The sequence below is a fragment of the Caretta caretta genome, chromosome 1, assembly GCF_965140235.1.
Source record: "Caretta caretta isolate rCarCar2 chromosome 1, rCarCar1.hap1, whole genome shotgun sequence".
NCBI classification, from domain to species: domain Eukaryota; kingdom Metazoa; phylum Chordata; order Testudines; family Cheloniidae; genus Caretta; species Caretta caretta.
The window spans coordinates 255,493,377-255,506,681 of NC_134206.1; the positions used below are offsets into that span (position 1 = coordinate 255,493,377).

Here is a 13,305-nt window from a genome sequence, read left to right on the forward strand (position 1 = left end):
TTCCTTTTTAATTATTTCCACAAGTTTTCATAGTAGCAGAGCTAAAACTTGTCAGTATAGATATATAAAATCTAATCATGAAAAACCCATGTGAAAAGAATGCATGGTTGCAAAATCCAGGACTCAAACATTAGGAAATGCTAGAATTAAGGTTTCCTGTGCAATCTTAATTCAGACCCCTTGTGCACATTGCATACTATTTTTTTCCACAGGACTCCTACCTCATTCACTGGATGCTTTGTATAGGCTTAGATGCCTTGTTATGCTTGTTCTGTGCTACAACTAGAAGAGTAACTCAGCAGCCTAGTGGGCACCCTTTTCCTTACTGCAACTAGTTTGCTCTTCTGCAGCAATGGTGATTTCTGCAAATCCACTCAATAGTTTGCCTCAATCTGAACTTTTCTGGGGGAATTGCAAAGATTAGAAATCTTCCAACAACATACGGATCCCAGAAAGAACAACTTGAATTGTTACAAGGCCAGTTGTCTGTTTTGGTGGATACATTAATAAATTCTCATTTCAGTTGCTAAGATCTGTTCTTAGCAACATCTTTTCGGATGACATTTAGTCATAGGCATTTTCTCCCTAGCATTATGTGTGACTTGAAGTTACAAATTCAAACCAAACCCATCTAGCATGTTATGTTAGCAACTTGTCTAGGACCAAGTGCCATACTGCAGAAGATGGTGCAGTGCCCCTATAGCGTGATATAGTTTTAGATCCTCTTCTATATAATGACATTAATGTAAGCAACCTGTTTTGGGCAGAGAAAGAAACTTTAATTAAAAGTACTACTAAATAAATGCCACTCGTTTAACATTATGTTCTTTGTCTGTGGAATCCCCTGTTGTTTGAAGTGTAGAGTGCTTGTGTGTTCTTCAAGCAAATTACTGAGCACTAAAACAGAGAACTGGATGTGCGGCATTTCCTAGTAAGGTACAAAACCACCAAAATACACAAAGGAACCTTGTTCATTTTGCTCATTTTAGGGTTCTAAAATCTTGAAGAACAAAGAATAAAAGTGAAATGTTTTTGAAAATACCTTTTTATGTTGTTGAAACAAAGTCTTATTGGAAGTTATGTACCAATCCCAGTTGAGAACAAATGCTACCATCCAAGCATTCTGCAGCCCAGTGCCAATGTCTCCCATAATTCTGGACATCTGGGCTGCTCTCCTATCTCTGCAGCTCATGGAGGCAGATCAGCATTTTGGTGCTGTGTGCTGTAGCCCTGCCCCCTTTGCTCCTGGTTGCTGCCAGTTTCTCATCCTCCACAGCAGCAGCAGACAGTGGAGATTTCTGTTGCTCCTGTCCTTACTCCTCCAGCTTTTAACTTTTTTGTCCATGGGCAATGGGGAGCAGTGTTTTCTTTCCTCAGCATTCCTCCTCCTCGGGTCATTTAGCCTGCACTGCACCCTCTCCCTACCAGCTCTTCTGCCCCTTAGCTGCTCTGCCATGCCTGTAAGAAAGCACTAGATTAAATCCAGGCTGTGCTCTATATGTAAGGCAGCCTTCCCAGGGTTGGTAGATGATTTGTGCCCAGCTTGCACACAGCCTTCTATCCCTAACTCCATTAGGTCCCGAGACTATGAGTCAGACAGACAGGTGGGGTCCCCCTAAGCCATAACTCCCAATGAGGGGAAATTGGACCAGGACCTCAGAGCAAGGAGATGCTCCAAAAGCAAGAAGGGCCCTGACCACTTGACTTGGGATAAATTCCAGGGGACCCTTTCAGAACAAAGGGGCAGGGGCCTGTGGGGCCACAAGACTCCCTCTGCTCCCAGTCTTAAAGTTTGTCCGGAGCACCCTGGGGGAAAGAAGCAGAGGTTCTAGTCAGCCTCCCAAGCTGACCAGGAGGGCTCTAACAAGTTCTTCCCTTCTCCTTCCCAGGGGAATGGGACCCAGTTGGGGAGGGTTCTGAGACTGATCTGTTGAAGGAAAGGCAAGCTGCAAAAGGCCTCACCAAAGCCATAGTAGAGCTGCTACACTGCCAAGGTGTGCTAAAAGAGTTTAAAAAATCTAAAAAGGGGAAGAAAAAAAACACAAATCCAAGAGATCTGAGTTTTCTGACTCCTCCACTCAGGAAGGGGAGCTGTCTGGTGCTGGCACCTGAGCAGGCTCCCGTGAGTAAGCCTCAAAGAAAATGTTTCCCTCCAAACTCCTCCCCTGAGGTTGCAATTCCCCATTCGTTCCTTCTTCAAGGCAGTGATTAGGGATGAATGGAGAGAGCCAGGTAAGGGCAAGGCTTTATAACATTTAAGAACCAAAGGACTCTGTTGCTGAGATACCGAAGGTTGACGCTGCTGTTGTGGGGTTCGTCAGGGATATGTTACTTCCTCAGGGGGTGGGAGTGCTAAGCTAAGGAACCCACAGATGGAAAGATAGAGCCATTTTGCAGCCTGGCGTCTCCCACGATTCTTTACATCTAGACTGTTCTCCTCTCTCTGCAGCTCACTGAAGTGGATCAAAGTTTCAAAGCAACATTGTCTAGCCACGCCCCCTCAGAGCCTGTTTGCTTCCAAGTTCTCTGCCTCCGAGCCATCATGTGGACAGCAGTTTTTACAGTTCCTGCCTTCATACCGGCTTAAAGTGGGCTTTTTTGTCAAAAATTGGGGGGCAGGGTGAGCAGTGAGTTCCTCTTACTCCCTCTCCCCAACCCCCTCGGGTCATTTTTTTTTAGCCAGGTGTTGGAACCATCCAGAGCCTCAGCTGTATTGTCCCCATGCTGACTCCTCTGCACCTTCCAGGTATGGCAGAGCAGCCTAAAAAGCACTGAATGAAATGCAAATGGTGCTCTGGCTGTGAGACTATCTCCCAAGTGCAGCAAATGGTGAGTTGTGCCCAGCCTGCAGCCAGCCTTCTGTCTCTAATTCTGTTAGGTCTGATGGCTATGAGTTGGTTGTGCATGTGAGATCCTCTATCCACTGGAGCAACCGTGACTTCAACGTGGGGAAAATGGACTAGGAGTTCATGGGCAGAGCAGGGAGAGGCTCTAAGGATGAGAAGGATTCCAGTCAGCTGACTCAGGGAGTAAGTCCCAAGGGGTCCCTTGAGATAGAGAGGAGAGGACTGGGGAAAGACTCAGCAAAGGTGTTTTTTTGCGGGGGGGGTTTCCCTCCCTGAGAAATTTGAGTCCATGGGCAGCAAGGTTGTATCCACTTTTCAGATTCAACCTTTAAAAAAATCCTGAGAGCAAGCCTCTGAGCAACTTTCTCCCCTCAATATCCTCCCCTGAGGTCACAGTTCCCTACATGCCTCTTTTGTGGAGGTAATCAGGGATGAACAGACTAAGGCAGAGAAGGACAAGCCCATCAATAGAAAGGATCTTAGGTTCAATAGGATCCAGGAACCAAAAGTCCCAATTACTGAGGGTATGTCTACATTACGAAATTAGGTCGAATTTATAGAAGTCGGTTTTTTAGAAATCGAGTGTGTGTGTCCCCACAGAAAATGCTTTAAGTGCATTAACTCGGCGGAGTGCTTCCACAGTACGGAGGCAAGCGTCGACTTCCGGAGTGTTGCACTGTGGGTAGCTATCCCACAGTTCCCGCAGTTTCCGGAAATGAGATTCAAAAGTTCACGGTTCTTTTTCTGTCTACCTGGCCAGTGCATCTGAGTTGAGAGTGCTGTCCAGAGCGGTCACAATGGAGCACTCTGGGATAGCTCCCGGAGGCCAATACCGTCGAATTGTGTCCACAGTACCCCAAATTCGACCCGGCAAGGCCGATTTAAGCGCTAATCCACTTGTCAGGGGTGGAGTAAGGAAATCGATTTTAAGAGCCCTTTAAGTTGAAAAAAAGGGCTTCATCGTGTGGACGGGTGCAGGTTTACATCGATTTAACGCTGCTAAATTCGACCTAAAGTCCTAGTGTAGACCAGGGCTGAGATACTAAAGGTTGATGCTGCCATAGCGTTCCTGGCTTAACAATATGGTTGTCCCCTCAGAAAAGGCGTTCTATCCTAAGGGCCCTACGGAAATCAAAATGAGGCCACTTTCAAAAAAGACTTTGAGGTCTCCTTCACCTCCCTCAGGGCATCCCTAGCAGCTGCTTGCGTTGTGAGAGTCGTTCGGCTGGAAGATCTCAGAGCATTCTGGGCAAAAAGAACACACTGACTTTGGGGCTATTTTAAAGGAGTTTCCCTGCTGACACCACAGCGGACGTGATGAGACTCTTCTTCGAGGTGTGTCCCTGTGGGTGCTCCACTTTAGGTGTCTTGGCGCCCTGCACTTCTAATCAGAGATTTGTAGTAGCAGTGTGCCAGTTGGCCATGCACCTGTGGCAGCTGCCTCACGCCGCTCCGAGCGGCTACCCCACGTGCGCAGCCAACCGCCCCCGGTTCCTTTTCTACCATCCTTGGCTTCGGTCGGAACAGCAGCAGCACTCCCACCAGTTTTAGCGGTTTCTATTCGTGTAGTGTGTTTTCCCAACTGTTACCCTTTCTTATTAATTTCTCCCTAAAATTTGTTTTGTTTTGTTTTTAAGAGGAGTAAAGAGATATTCTTTCCCTTTCCCCCCACCTCAGGCAGGCAGTCGCCTACTAAAAGAGTTATTAGAACGGGACTATGCCCCTTTCTTTCTCCAGCACAGCCTCTCAGACATGCCTGGCTCTGCAGGTTTTAAATGCTGACTTGCAGACTTTCCCTACCTGTCTCAGACAGCCACACACAGTGCGTGAGTTGTCTGGGGGAGACCCATATAACTCAAGTGTCTCCACTGCAAAAAGCTTACAGTGAGGACAAAGAAGGCTAGGGATCTCCAATTTAAACTTCTTATGATGAAGAAATCCCTCAGACCAGCCTTTGACCCCGAGTCAGACTGGGGATCCTCCTCAAAAACAGGTACAAAGGACCCCATTCCTAAAAAAGCCATGAGAAAGCGGTCTCAATCTTCACCACAGTGAGATTTGCCTCAAAAAAAGCGATCTCCAACTGCGGAAACTGCCCCGGGACCGATGGCACCGAGAGCGCCGGGCACTGTCGGTACCGAGACATCCCGAGGAGCTAAAGACCCCGTGCGGTCTAGCTCAGTGGTTCTCAAGCTTTTTTTTTTCCATAGACCACTTGAAAATTGCTGAGGGTCGTGGCGGACCACTTAATGATCTTTCCAAATATTGTTTGTACCGTTAGCTAACTATTGTAAAGAGCTTTGGATAAAAGCGCTATATAAAGAAAAGTAATAATAATTAACCTTTTTTTGTTCTACAAATAAAAGCACACAACTCATATTTTAATATCAGTAGTCTCACCTTTCTAATGTGATGGATGTGCCCTGTCTCCCCCACCGCAGCAGCCCCCGAGCTGGGGCTGGGAAGGAGGGGGGGGTCTCTTCCCCTCCCACCCCCACAGCCGCTACAGAGCTGAGGCTGGGAAGGAGAACCGTCTCTCCTGGGCAGCCACAGCCCTGGAGCTGGGGAAGGGTGCCTCTTTCTCTGGCCACCACAGTTCTGCATGTCCCAAATTCCCCCCACCCTCTCTTCTGCCCCCTCCCACCTACTCCCTATTCCCCCCAAGGCCACCACCTCACCTCACATGTGCATCTCCTCCAGGGTCCAGGCACCTAATTTGTGGAGCCGCGCCTGCACGGCTCCACTAATTAGGTGGGTGGCCACCCAGGTGCGCACCTTAGAGGGAACTATCTGTGGACCACAGTTTGAGAACCTCTGGTCTAGCTCTCACGGAGGCACACGCAACAAAACTCAGCCGCCTCCTTTGGCGCCGGCGGAACCTAAGAAACACCAGGCACTGAGCAGCGCAATAGTGCTACCTGCTACACCAATACAACGTAGCAAGCCTGCGGTGCCAGGATTACTACCACTGATTCCCAGCCAGAGCGTGCCTCTGCCACCGAGTCTTCCGGTGCCTCAACAATTCCTCAGTCAGGTGGACCTCCTCGTTTTCCTCCACTCCAGGGACTCTGCTTTTCAGCACCGATGGCACCCCAGCCAGACCGGGACCAAGCCTGACAGCTATGCCCACTGGTTCAGCCCCTCCTCTCTCCAGCGAGGAGAAGGATGTACACCTCATGCTATTCCTAACCCAAACCTGGACCCTCACGGCACTAAACACCCGTCAGTATGAGGGACTGGCAAGCTCCACAATGGGTGCCACCCCCATGGCACTCCCACCCAACTGGACATATTGGGACCCATGGGCATTATACAGGGCACAGAACATCAGGCCCCTCAATCCTGATAGAGCCGGAAGTACAACAGCTCCTCCATTTAGGTGCCGTGAAACCCATGCCAGTTCAGCACAGGGGCAGAGGTTTCTATACCCACTATTTCCTCACCCAGAAGAAATCAGGCAGATAGAGGCCCATTCTCGACTTGCGAAAACCGAACAAGTTTGTAAAAACACAATGCTTCAAGATGGTGACTCTTCAACTATAATTCCAGCATTGGAGAAAGGAGATTGGCTCTCGACTCTCGATGCTTACTTTCATGTTATGATCCACCCAGCACACAGACGATCCCTACGATTCACTCTAGGCAACCTTCATTACCAGTACAAAGTGCTCCGCTTTGGCCTCTCCACCGCCCCGAGAGTGTTTTCCAAGATTCTTGCTGTTGCAGTAGCATACCTTCACAGGCAGGGTGTCATCATCTTTACCTACCTAGACAACTGCCTTCTAAAAGCACCAACGCAGCAGTCAACTCCCCTCGAACCACTATAACTGTTTACAGACCTAGGGTTACAAATCAACCATCAAAAATCCACTCAGACACTGATCCAACAGTTGGAGTTCATAGGGGCGCACCTTGACTGCCGCACAGCAACAGCACGCCTACCACAGCAATGCTTCCTGACCTTAACAAACCTAATTGCAATTGTCAGACACAGCCCACAGACGTACGCCAGAATGTGCCTACAACTCCTTGGGCACATGGCTGTTACAACGTTTGTCATGAAACATGCCAGGCTCCACACGAGATGCCTGCAGGCCTGGGACCACACTGTATACATTCCATACAGACACTCCATCAACAGCCCTCTTACAATGCCCAACAGGGTAAAGGACTTGCTCCTATGGTGGACACAACGTATAAATGGTTGCTCAGGTGTCCCCTTCCAGCAAAAACCCCCAATGGTAACACTCACCACAGACACCTCTCTAGTGGGATGGGGAACACACCTGGAAGACAATACCATTCAAGGTCCTGGTCTCCAGAGGAATCCGATCTCCACATAAATCTACTGGGCCTAAGAGCGATCCGAAACACCTGCCAACACTTTCTCCCCCTAATCTGTGACAGGACTGTACAGATTCTTACGGACAACTTGGAGACTATGTTTTATGTAAATCACCAAGGAGGGTCCCGATCTTATCCCCTCTGTGCAGAAGTAGTCTGCCTCTGGCACTGGTGCATCTCCCACAACATACACCTCATAGCATCTTACCTGCCCGGATGGCAGAATGCAACAGCAGATGACCTAAGCAGGAACTTTGCACAAACCCACGAGAGGGCAATGGATCCCGGAATAATAACAACTATATTCAGATAATGGGGATTCTCCTCAATAGATCTCTTTGCAATGAAACACAAAAGTGCCCGTAATACTGTTCACGAGCCAGATTGGGCCACAACTCTCTGGGAGACGCGTTTCTTATGAACTGCGAGGCACCACTAATGTATGCCTTTCCCCCAATCCCTCTATTGCACCGTGTCCTACAAAAGATCAAGCAAGACAAGTCCGGAGTCAACCTTATTGCACCAACATGGCCTAGATAAACATGGTTTCCGTACCTGAAACAGATGGCTGTGAGACCACTGCAAACCCTTCCCCTTGTGCCTCATCTATTGACACAGGACGCAGGTCACCTTTGTCATCCCACCATCTCGGTACTCCATCTCAAGGCCTGGCTGATCCATGGCTGATGGGACTGGAGGCCCACTGTTCTAAGGAAGTAAAAGACATACTACTGAACGGTCAACAACTGACCACACAAAAGACATACACCCACAAGTGGAAACTATTCTGTATCTGGTGGCAGAACAAGCACATTACTCCACAGTCAACCCTGCTACCTATAATCCTTGACTATATACTGACTCCCCAAAAAATCGGGCCTATCTACTAGCTCACTGAGAGTACATCTAACAGCCATCACCACCTTCCACTCTAAGGTGGACGGAGTAACCCTCTTTGCTCACCCACTGACTAAATGCTTTCTCAGGGGCATAAAGAACACTACGGGACCCAAACCCACATGTGGGATCTCAATCTTGCTCTCCATGCCCTCATGGGCAAGCCCTTTGAACCACTAGCGATGTGTTCACTGTTGCATCTATCCATGAAGGTCGCTTTTCTCATGGCCATCACATCAGCAAGATGAATGGGAGAGCTGGGTGCCCTAATGGCACACCCACCTTATACCATATTCCTCAAAGACAAAGTAATCCTACGACCACCTCCCAAGTTCATACCCAAGGTTGCCTCCCCTTTCCACCTCAATCAGCCCATTTACTTACCTGTATTTTTCCCCAAACCCCATGCTGACAGCAGGAAGGCCTCCCTCCATACACTGGACGTCCGCAGAGCGCTAGCGTTCTATTTAGAAAGAATAAAAATGTTTAGAAAATCTTCTAGACTGTTCGTATCCACAACAGAACGTGCTCAGGGTCAAACGATCTCCAAGCAGAGGCTATCTAAATGGATATCTACATGTATCCAGTTATGTTACCAAAATTATAATATGGAAGCTCCTTCTGGATTTGGCATTCACTCCACTAGGACGCTATCCACATTGTAGCATTTCTCATGAGTATGCCCATTACGGACATTTGTAAAGCAGCTACCTGGGCATCAGCCCATACTTTTACCAAACATTATGCATTAGAACAACAATCAGGTGCAGACATGCAGTTTGGACTATTGCTCCTCTCCACTGTACATAAATCAACTCCGAAGCCCCTACCCTCCACTGAGGGGCACTGCTCTACAGACACCTAAAGTGAAGCATCCACAGGGACACTCCGCAAAGAAGAAGAGAAGGTTACTCAGGTTGTGCAATAACTGAGGTTCTTCAAGATGGTTGTCCCTGTGGGTACTCCACTACCCACTCCTTCCCCTCTACTTCAGAGTTTCACCTGGATTCTCTGGGGTAGAGAAGGAACTGGGGGACAGTTGGCTGCACACGCAGGGTAGCTGCTCGGAGTGGCCAACTGGGGCATTGCTACTATAAACCTCCAAATAGAAGTGCAGGGCGCCGAGACATCTAAAGTGGAGCGCTGACAGAGACAACCATCTCGAAGAACCTCAGTTACTGCACAAGGTGAGTAACCTTCTCTTCTCAGCCAAAGCCAGGATGGAGTGAGGTGCCCTCATTTTGACTGATAGCCAAAACTGAGCCCATCAGCCTGGAAGTCTGGCCTCAGACTATCTACAATGGAACTGAGAATCAGACCTCTATCTATGCAAGTATAGGACGATGAGGATCATCAAACCTTTCTCTCTTAAGCTTTGCCCAGGATCTTCTACCACTGGGACTGCTGGAAAGGCTTACAGGTGCCTCCTGCCCCCATGAATGAAGAAGGCATCCCTCTGCAGCACAATGCTTTCTCAGAGCCATGAACAGACAACCAATAGCATTATATTCAGGTGAGCGACCAGTTTTAGTCTGCTGGCTGTGAGCTCTGGCACCTGTCAGATTTGATAGTACAGTGATCGTGCGGGGTGGTGGGCAGATACATTCACTCTGTCTCAGCTGACTGAGCTTCACTCAGTTCCCGATTTTGCCCCATCATGGTTGTGGGGTGGTTGCCACAAATGCTAGCCTCCCTAGTGACCAAAGGAAGCAAAGTTGTATGGAGGTGTTTTTCAGCAGTTGCACTTCCAAAGTGAATTAAGCTAAACCAAATTCAGGCCACTGTAATTCTGAATGCGAGTGTCCACACAGAGGTTTAATGCAGTTTAACTAATCAACTTTAATATATTTAGTTAATTTGGATTAAATTTCCTGGCTGTTCCCACGTAGACAATCTCTAAGTAAATTAGATAACTTATTCACTGTTGTTATGCTATTACAGGAGCCAAAGTACCCAGAGGATATATTGCAAGGCAGCATTCATGGCATACTTGAGGAATACCTGTCACTGAGCTTTGTACTGCTGCCACCTGGAACTCCAGTCATGTTTTCACTCAGAACTACTGTATTTAGGAGCCAGGGCTGATGCCCAGTTTGGGAGGACAGGCTATAATTAGTACCTGTTTGATCCTTTTGCAGGGGATTATTACTGCTACCTCCTGAGTGTGTGGCTATACAGAGGCAGTTATCTAGGGCAAAAAGATTACTTGCCTATAACTGCCGTTTTCAATCTATATACGTGTTTATGTATATTATAGGTGACACTGGCAGTGCTGCTTATTAAAGTTGTCCAACATTTACCATGATAAGACCCTGTTTTCAGTTGCTTCTAATTTTGCCACACTTCAACCATTTGAAGGAAATGTTCCATGCCAGACCTCTGCCTCAGGCTAAATTTGGTTTGTTTTTATGCACTTGCTTTTATGCACTTGCTCTACAGATGGCGCTCTAAGAGTTGAATTATTGTATTTTCCTGAGTAGCACTGCGTAGCTGCCACATCATGGCTCAAAGCGTTTACAAGCAAAATATGGGAAACGGGTTCACCAACTTACGAATGTAGTCCTACGTTCTTATGTGCCATCTCGCTGAGAGACTGATCTACAATTCCATCCCCTCTGTGGGGAGAGATAGCATTCACAGTGAATAGCCACTGAAAAGAGCATGCAAAATGCTACCTTCATCTGTAATGGAAATTAAGTATAAGATTGTTCTCATAAATAAAGGTTTCACTCAGTGGCAATGACTCACAGGCCATCAGGATACCTTGCTCACAGCAGGGAGAAAGAATGGGCATGAAAAAGAAATTATTATACACTATAATAGCAAAAATAGATACTGTGATTTTAAAAAAAATCAGTCCTCCACTGCTGGTTCATTCACGTCGTGAGGGTGTTTATACTGAAGCCAACCACCTGTGACAATCTGGTCCTTGTAGCTGAAACAGGCAAGAGGTTCTCTGTCCCTGAGGCAAAAATGACCAAAGAAACCCCACAAAAGAGCCATTCCAATATGCTGCATTTTGATGGCAAATGAAAAACTGGTACCTAGAACATTCAAACATTGTGCAAAACAGCTAATGCGGTCCTCCTCATGAAGCAGTTGAAAAGCCTGAACATTGATAAGTGCGCTGGCCAGGACGTGGTGAAAAGAAAATTGAAGACCATACATTTTTGTTCTCAGGCCATCCCAGTGAGTTACTCCAGCAATAGGTAGCCATTGTACTTTCACCCAATTCCCAATGGGCATTGCAGGGTTGGTGGGTGATTAGCGTCTGATTCCATACTGGCTGTGAGCATCTTACCATCTTTGCAGTTTATGGTCCCACCACCACCAAAGCCAAATTGGGCAGCTGCAGATACTTTTTGCCAGCAACTGTAGTCAAGTCCTTAATGATATTCTGAGAAGAGAGGTCATCATGATCCTGGGTGACTTCAGTGTGCAAGTAGGAAAGGATAATGACAACAGAGCAAGTCCTCTCAGGAAGTTTGGTAGTGGGCAGAAGTACAGGAATAGGCAGCAGTTGCTGGAATTTGCAGCTGACAATGACATGGTGATCACTGATTCACTCTTTCACCATCCAACGATTCACAAGCAGATGGTTTCACCAGGGCTGTTATTGATTGTGCCCTGGTTAACAATCATTGGTGATCAATGGTCAGGGATGTAAGAGTTTGCGGAGATGCTGAACTTGCCCCTGACCACCAGCTTCTGCTGACAAAAGTGTACCTCTGACTTTGAAGACAGGCAATTAATGGGCCAAAATTACAGTGATTCAACCAAAGGCTCTTATTACAGCCAACCTATCAGGTGGCTTGCTGTTCTGGACTGCTTACGGCCATTGAATCATTAGTGACTGAAGTCACTCCCTCTATCTTCTGCTGAGGAATGGTGGTATTTCAAGTGATCAGTGCTGACCACTGCCAGCTCAGTGCTGAGGCCTTAGCCCTTCAAATGTCATCCATGATTCAGTGAAGAGGTGGTCACAGCTAACAAAAAAGCCGGGCTACAATTAGAGTATTCAAAGACATGTTTGTCATGAGCAAAAGCAAAGGCTGGATGAGTTTGATTTCAGAACATCATCAAGTAATTGCATAAGAAAGATAAGAAATTCTGGTGGCCGACACAGGCAGCCAATTTAGACTTGGCTTCCATCAGGCACAGTCTCCGTACCTTTTATGCAACTTCGCGGTGTTTGTAGGGACAGGTGGTTGCATTGATGGGAAGATCATTTCAAGAGACTCCTCAATTGTTGCTTGCCACAGTTCCTCTTCCATTTGAAAAGGTCAGGAAATTCTGGTAGAGCCACCTTCCTTCAGCTTAAGGACTGCAATCTGGATTTCTTCCTGGTTGAAGTCTGGGAAGGCGCCAGAGGTTGTAACACTTGCTGCACTCAAGTGAGAGTATTGTATCATGGTTGCACAGGATCTTCCAGACCATCTGGCATACTAATACCATCCTCAATGACTGGAAGAAGGTTATTCAGCCTCTGTTCAAAAAGGGCAATAAGGCTGAATGTATCGACTATAGAGGTATTACGCTATTGTCAGTCCCAGGGAAAGTCCTTGCTTCCGTGTTAAATTCTCTTATAAACAAAGCACTTCATGGCAAAGGCCAGGATATTGAGTGTGGCTTCAGACCTGGTTGTTCCACTATTGACCAGATCATCACCTTTAGATAGCTTTTCAAGAAGATGGCCGACTTTAATAAGACCTGCTCACCACTTTTGAAAGACTTCTATCAAGTTTTTGATTCAGGGCATTGAGCAAGGTTGTTGGAGCCGATGAGGTGACGCAGCAGCCCTGGCAAGATAGTGTCGAGGTTAGAAGAGCTCTATCATGGAACAGAACGCTGTGTTCAAGTCAATGGCAGATACATGGTGTGGTTTCCCACCTCCTCAGGAGTGCCTCAAGGCTGTGTTCTGTTACCATCATGGTTCACTATCAGCATTGATTGGTTGATGGATAAGCTCGAAGCTGCGAGCTGAACACTATTCTGCTTCAAGATCTTGAATATGCCAATGACATCGCCTTGTTGGCTCAGTTCGGTGAATAGCTGCAGCTGATGGCTGATCTGGTTGGGCAAGAAGTAGTGCATGTTGGTCCAGATATTTGTCCAGATAAAACTAAATCCTTGGCCATTACCTTCAAGTAGCCTCCACCTCCAGATTACATCCAGCTCAGTATTAACCTGTCGGGATGGAACACTGAGCTGGTGGCCG

General features: G+C 47.2%; 1 long non-coding RNA gene across 3 annotated transcripts in view; it reads right to left on the minus strand.

The window, feature by feature from the left end:
- Window positions 1-13,305, minus strand: part of LOC125627809 (uncharacterized) — a 33,582-nt gene that overhangs the window by 12,568 nt on the left and 7,709 nt on the right. For 2 of the 3 annotated variants that reach the window (XR_007354093.2, XR_012666125.1), the window contains exons 2-3: window positions 8,472-8,550; window positions 7,746-7,898 (exon numbers count right to left, since the gene is read on the minus strand). This is a non-coding gene — a long non-coding RNA (uncharacterized LOC125627809). The remainder of the gene's footprint in view (window positions 1-7,745; window positions 7,899-8,471; window positions 8,551-13,305) is intronic. The other variant, XR_012666126.1, reaches the window with a different exon arrangement.